This window comes from Pseudophryne corroboree, chromosome 6, assembly GCF_028390025.1.
Source record: "Pseudophryne corroboree isolate aPseCor3 chromosome 6, aPseCor3.hap2, whole genome shotgun sequence".
Taxonomy (NCBI): domain Eukaryota; kingdom Metazoa; phylum Chordata; class Amphibia; order Anura; family Myobatrachidae; genus Pseudophryne; species Pseudophryne corroboree.
Genome location: NC_086449.1, coordinates 604,329,356 through 604,334,681, shown reverse-complemented (window position 1 = coordinate 604,334,681; position 5,326 = coordinate 604,329,356). Strand labels below are relative to the sequence as shown.

Genomic DNA, 5,326 nt, shown 5'->3' with positions numbered 1-5,326 from the left:
GCCTGCACAGAGCATGGGGTTTGAAATATACAACTACAAATAAGACCCTTAGTGTAGAAGTATTGTACATGATGTAAATGCAATTATAGGTAAATTAATGTTGTTTAGTGTAGGTGCATACTGTGCTTATATGTGTGTGACATGGACACCTTCGAGATGATACTCACAATAGGGGAGATGTATTAAGCCTTGAGCAGACTGTGAGAGATAAAGGACAGAAGCTGAATGATTTCTTCTCCACTTTATCTCTCTCCAAGACTTGTTACATCTCCTCTAATGCAATGTTATGTTAATCAGTTTGCTATATTTGCAAAAAAACAAACAAATACATACTGGATAATATAGTAACATAGTAACATAGTAACATAGGGGCAGATGTATTAACCTGGAGAAGGCACAAGGAAGTGATAAACCAGTGATATGTGCAAGGTGATAAAGGCACCAGCCAATCAGATCCTAACTGTTAATTTACATATTGGAGCTGATTGGCTGGTGCCTTTAGCACCTTGCACATATCACTGGTTTATCACTTCCTTATTCCTACTCCAGGTTCATACATCTGCCCCATAGTATCTAAGGTTGAAAAAAGACAATTGTCCATCGAGTTCAACCTATTTGTGGTCTCCTATGCAGGATTATTTGGTATAAAATTTTGACTGATGTTGATGACAGACATTACGTTTTACCCCTCTTTTTTATAATAACCATAGTGCGTGACTAGTATGCACCATAACCCTTATCCATTAGAAATTTATCTAACCCATTCTTAAAGGTGTTGACTGAGTTGGCCATTACAACTCCCTCAGGCAGGGAATTCCAACACGTATCGTCCTTACCGTAAAAAAGCCTTTACGATATATTGTGCGGAATCTCCTCTCCTCTAACCTGAACGAGTGTCCACAAGTTCTCTGTGTTGATCTAACCAAAAACAGGTCCTGCGCAAGATCTGTATACTGTCCCCTTATATATTTGTAGATGTTGATCATGTCCCCTCTTAGTCTCCTCTTTTCCAGTGTAAACATGCCTAGTCCTGCAAGCCTTTCCTCATATTCCAGCGTCTCCATACCCTTAATTAGTTTGGTCGTCCGCCTCTGAACCTTTTCTAGCTCCAGTATATCCTTTTTGTAGTATGGTGCCCAGAATTGTACACAGTATTCAAGGTGTGGCCTCACAGGTGATTTATATAATGGGAGTATAACACTCTCGTCCCTAGCATCAATTCCCCGTTTTATGCATGCTAGTATCTTATTAGCCTTCTTTGCTGCAGTCCTACTTTGGGTATTACTGCTTAGTTTGCTGTCTATGAGGACACCTAATTCCTTTTCCAGTACAGAATTGCCTAATTTTACCCCATTTAGTATGCAGGTGTTATTTTTGTTCTTGTTACCACAGTGCATTACCTTACACTTGTCTGTATTGAAGCGCATTCTCCATTTCGCTGCCCAAGCTTCTAATTTAACTAAGTCGTTCTGAAGCGACTCTGCATCCCCCTCTGCATTTATAACTTTACACAATTTGGTATCATCTGCAAAAATTTACACCATGCTCTCTAGACCTTCTGTTAGGTCGTTAATGAAAATATTGAATAATAGTGATCCTAATACTGAGCCTTGTAGCACACCACTTAGTACTTCAGTCCAATTTGAAAAAGATCCATTAACCACAACGCGCTGCTCCCTATTATCTAACCAATTTTTGACCCAAGTGCATATTGTGCTTCCTATCCCTATTTCTTGTAGCTTGTAGATAAGTCTCATGTGTGGTACAGTGTCGAAAGCCTTGGCAAAGTCTAAAAAGATTACATCCACCTCTTTACCCTGATCTAGGTTTGCGCTTACTGTTTCATAAAAGCCAAGTAAGTTGGTTTGACAGGATCTATTCTTCATAAACCCATCTTGATTCCTTTTAATGACCTTATTGACGTCAAGGAACTTCTGAATACTATCTCTTAGAATACCTTTCAATACTTTCCCCACTATAGATGTAAGACTAACTGGTCTGTAATTACCTGGTTCAGCTTTACTTCCCTTTTTTAATATAGGCACTCTTTCCGCTATACACCAATCTTTGGGAACCATACCTGATATTACTGAATCCTTAAAGATCAAAAATAGCGGTTTTGCAAGTTCATAGTGAAGCTCCATTAGAACCCTTGGGTGAATACCATCGGGACCCAGTAACTTATTAATCTTTAAATGTTTTAATTGGTCACAGACTACATCCTCGCTTAAATAAGTACCTATCAGTGGGATATTCTCATTATTGAGATTATGTGTTAGTCTCTGAATTGGGTCATCTCTAGTAAATACTGTTGCAAAAAACTCGTTTAGTGTGTCCGCTATGTCATTATAATTTTTGCTTAAGACTCCCAACTTGTCTTTTAAAGGGCCTATACTCTCCTTCTTTAATCTCTTGCTATTAATGTATTTAAAGATTTTTTGGGGATTCGCTTTGCTTTCCTTTGCTACTAGTTTTTCAGTTTCTACTTTAGCCGCTCTTATTTCCTTTTTGCATATTTTGTTACATTCCTTATAGTGCTGAAATTACTCTGCTTCCGCGTCAGATTTGTACTTTTTAATTGCTCGCCTTTTCTTGCCCATAAGTTCCTTTATCTTTTTGTTAAGCCACATCGGTTTATGATTTTTATTCCTTTTTTTGCTGCTCGTAGGATTAAAATTTGAGAGTATTTTTAGCTAGCAGGAAATTGAGTACATCCCATTTATCTGTAGTATTTTTTCCTAGAAACAAACCTTCCCAATATCATACTGATTGCTTGCTGCAAGTATTTCTAGTTCGCCCTTTTTACCAGTAATGCTTCTATCGTTTATATACATACAACTAAGATAAGTATTTTCCCTTGCGTTAGGGACATCTTTCACCTTATGTAGCAATGATTACCTGTAATCATCATTGGTTAGTGCTTTGGTAATATCTCTTTTAGTACCCATGTTAGTAACCTTACCGCCTGCTCTTACCCTCCCCCCAACTTCTCCCCCATTTTGTTTACTACCGCCATCCCCACTGTTCTCGCTGCATGACCCGTAGTTTCTTGCTAAACCATCCCCCCAGGCTCCTAGTTTAAAATCTCCACCAACCTTCTAACCATCCTTCCCCCCAGCACCGCTGCCCCCTCCTCAGTCAGGTGCAATCCATCATGACAAAAGAGATGGCACCTGACTGAGAAGTTCACCCAGTGTTCCAGGAACACAAACCCCTCTTTCCTACACCAATCCCTAAGCCACACATTTACCTCCATAATCTCCCTCTGCCTCCCTGGACTAGCCCGTGGCACGGGTAATATTTCGGAGAATATTACCTTAGATGTCCTTGCCTTAAGTTCCTTTCCTAAGTCCCTATAGTCTTTCTTAAGGACATCCCACCTTCCGCTAACTTTGTCATTGGTTCCAACGTGCACCAAGACCGCCGGGTTTTTCCCAGCCCCTCCCAACAATCTATCTACCCGGTCCGCAATGTGCCATACCCGAGCAACCAGGAGACAACAGACTGTACGACGATCACGGTCCCGGTAGCAGATTGCCCTATCTTCCTTTCTGATGATAGAATCCCCTACCACCACAATCTGACTAGGTACCTCACTATCTTTTATCCCAACTGTGCTAGAGGGACCGCTCCACTGGCTGCTAGAGGGAGCAGTCTCCTCCGGCACCGTCATTTCTTCACTATCATCCTCTGATTCCTCGTTCAGTCTGTCAAATTTGTTTGGGTTTGATAGTTTGGAGTTGTCGAGCCTCCCCCTCTTTTTCTTCCTTCTAACTGTGACCCAGCTAGCTACCTGAACATCATCCTCTTCTGACAAAACATAGTGCGATCGGGCACAGGTCACAAAATGTAATAAAGTGTATAAACGGAAAAAAACAAAATTGGACAATTAATTACCCTTAGTAACGGGAGCGAGAAAATATCTGTGATTTTCTCCTATATGCTTTCCTCGTTGGTGGTGCGCCCAGAGCCAGAAAGTACATAGACTAACAAGGGAGAAAAAGAAGGCTCTTGTGTGGGCGCACTCTTTACAGGAAAGAAGTTCCTATAATGTAAATCAGAGGATGTTTAAAACATAACTTTTATTGGTAATAATATAAGCACAATTTACCCATCTAAATGATCCATGAAGAAATAAAGAATTAGAAAAAAAATGTTAAAATGTTCTGGTCTCTTTATTCCAAAGAGTGATTGGAAAGGTTGTAAACACAGAATTGTCATACCACCATTTCCCCTGACCAGTACAGATTGCTGTATTAATAGGACCGAGGAGTGGTCAAGGCATTAATATGTAGATATCCAACTATGATCACTTGTGTTAAGGGGATATATAGCTGTTAAGTGATCACCAGACTCTAGCACCTGAATCGTTCGACAAATACCATAATTGCAAATGGAAAAAACATTGACCTGCACTGAGCATTCACTGACTAGATGAGGAGATATGGGAAAGAAATAATGGTGATACTGCTGTTGGCGTGTTCTTCTCACACAAAGAGGAAGCAAATTCCCACTCTACAACACCAGGTATTCACAGGCAGTCTCCTTTCCTGGTACTAACCCGGCCCAACACTGTTTAGCTTCCAAGATCGGACGAGATCGGGCGATGGCAGCGTGGTATGATAGTAGAGGATAGTATAATCAGCACGCCAATGAGAGTGCACCTATATTGGAAATAATTCAGTAGGAAATTATAAGAAGAAATAGGAAGAAGGGGGGGAAGTGAAAGGATAAGTAAGAATAGGTGGATCTGCTTTCCACGTTAGGCACGGTTCAGCAGCACCCACATCCGTGGCTCTGTGCTCCGTGAATCGAGGATGAGAGTCCACGAGACAGATAAGGAAGTGGAATTGATTCTAGGTTGGTATTCTACGTAATTGGGGTTATAACCCAAAATTAGAAATTAAGTTAATAACACAGAATACTGCTGTGAGTAAAGTCAGTCTCAGAAAATGATCACCACAGTAAATAAGTAAGATGGACAGTCGGCCCGCAAATACTGTCGTTAGAATCCCCCTCGGGAGTATAAGTTATCACAAAGTGCAATAATATCAACGCAGGGAAAAAATATATATAGATAATGGATGAACATAGGCATGTGTGTTATATGCACAAAGGATCTTCTTGACAAGAAATGCAATGCCAGTGTTTACATGCTACCATGTCCACAAACAATGTAGATCAAATGTTAGGAAATAAACAATATGACACAAATTCCTGATCCTGAATAGGAAGAGAAAGCAGCTAATCTGTGATTTGAAATGAGCCAGACAGATGATATTTGTCAGGTACCACACAACAAAATAATGAATGAAAGCACAAATAA

General features: G+C 40.2%; 1 pseudogene; it reads right to left on the bottom strand.

Annotated features, from left to right (window-relative positions):
• Window positions 1-4,512: 4,512 nt before the first annotated feature.
• On the bottom strand, window positions 4,513-4,631 carry LOC134937481 (5S ribosomal RNA; annotated as a pseudogene).
• Between the last annotated feature and the right edge of the window lie 695 nt (window positions 4,632-5,326).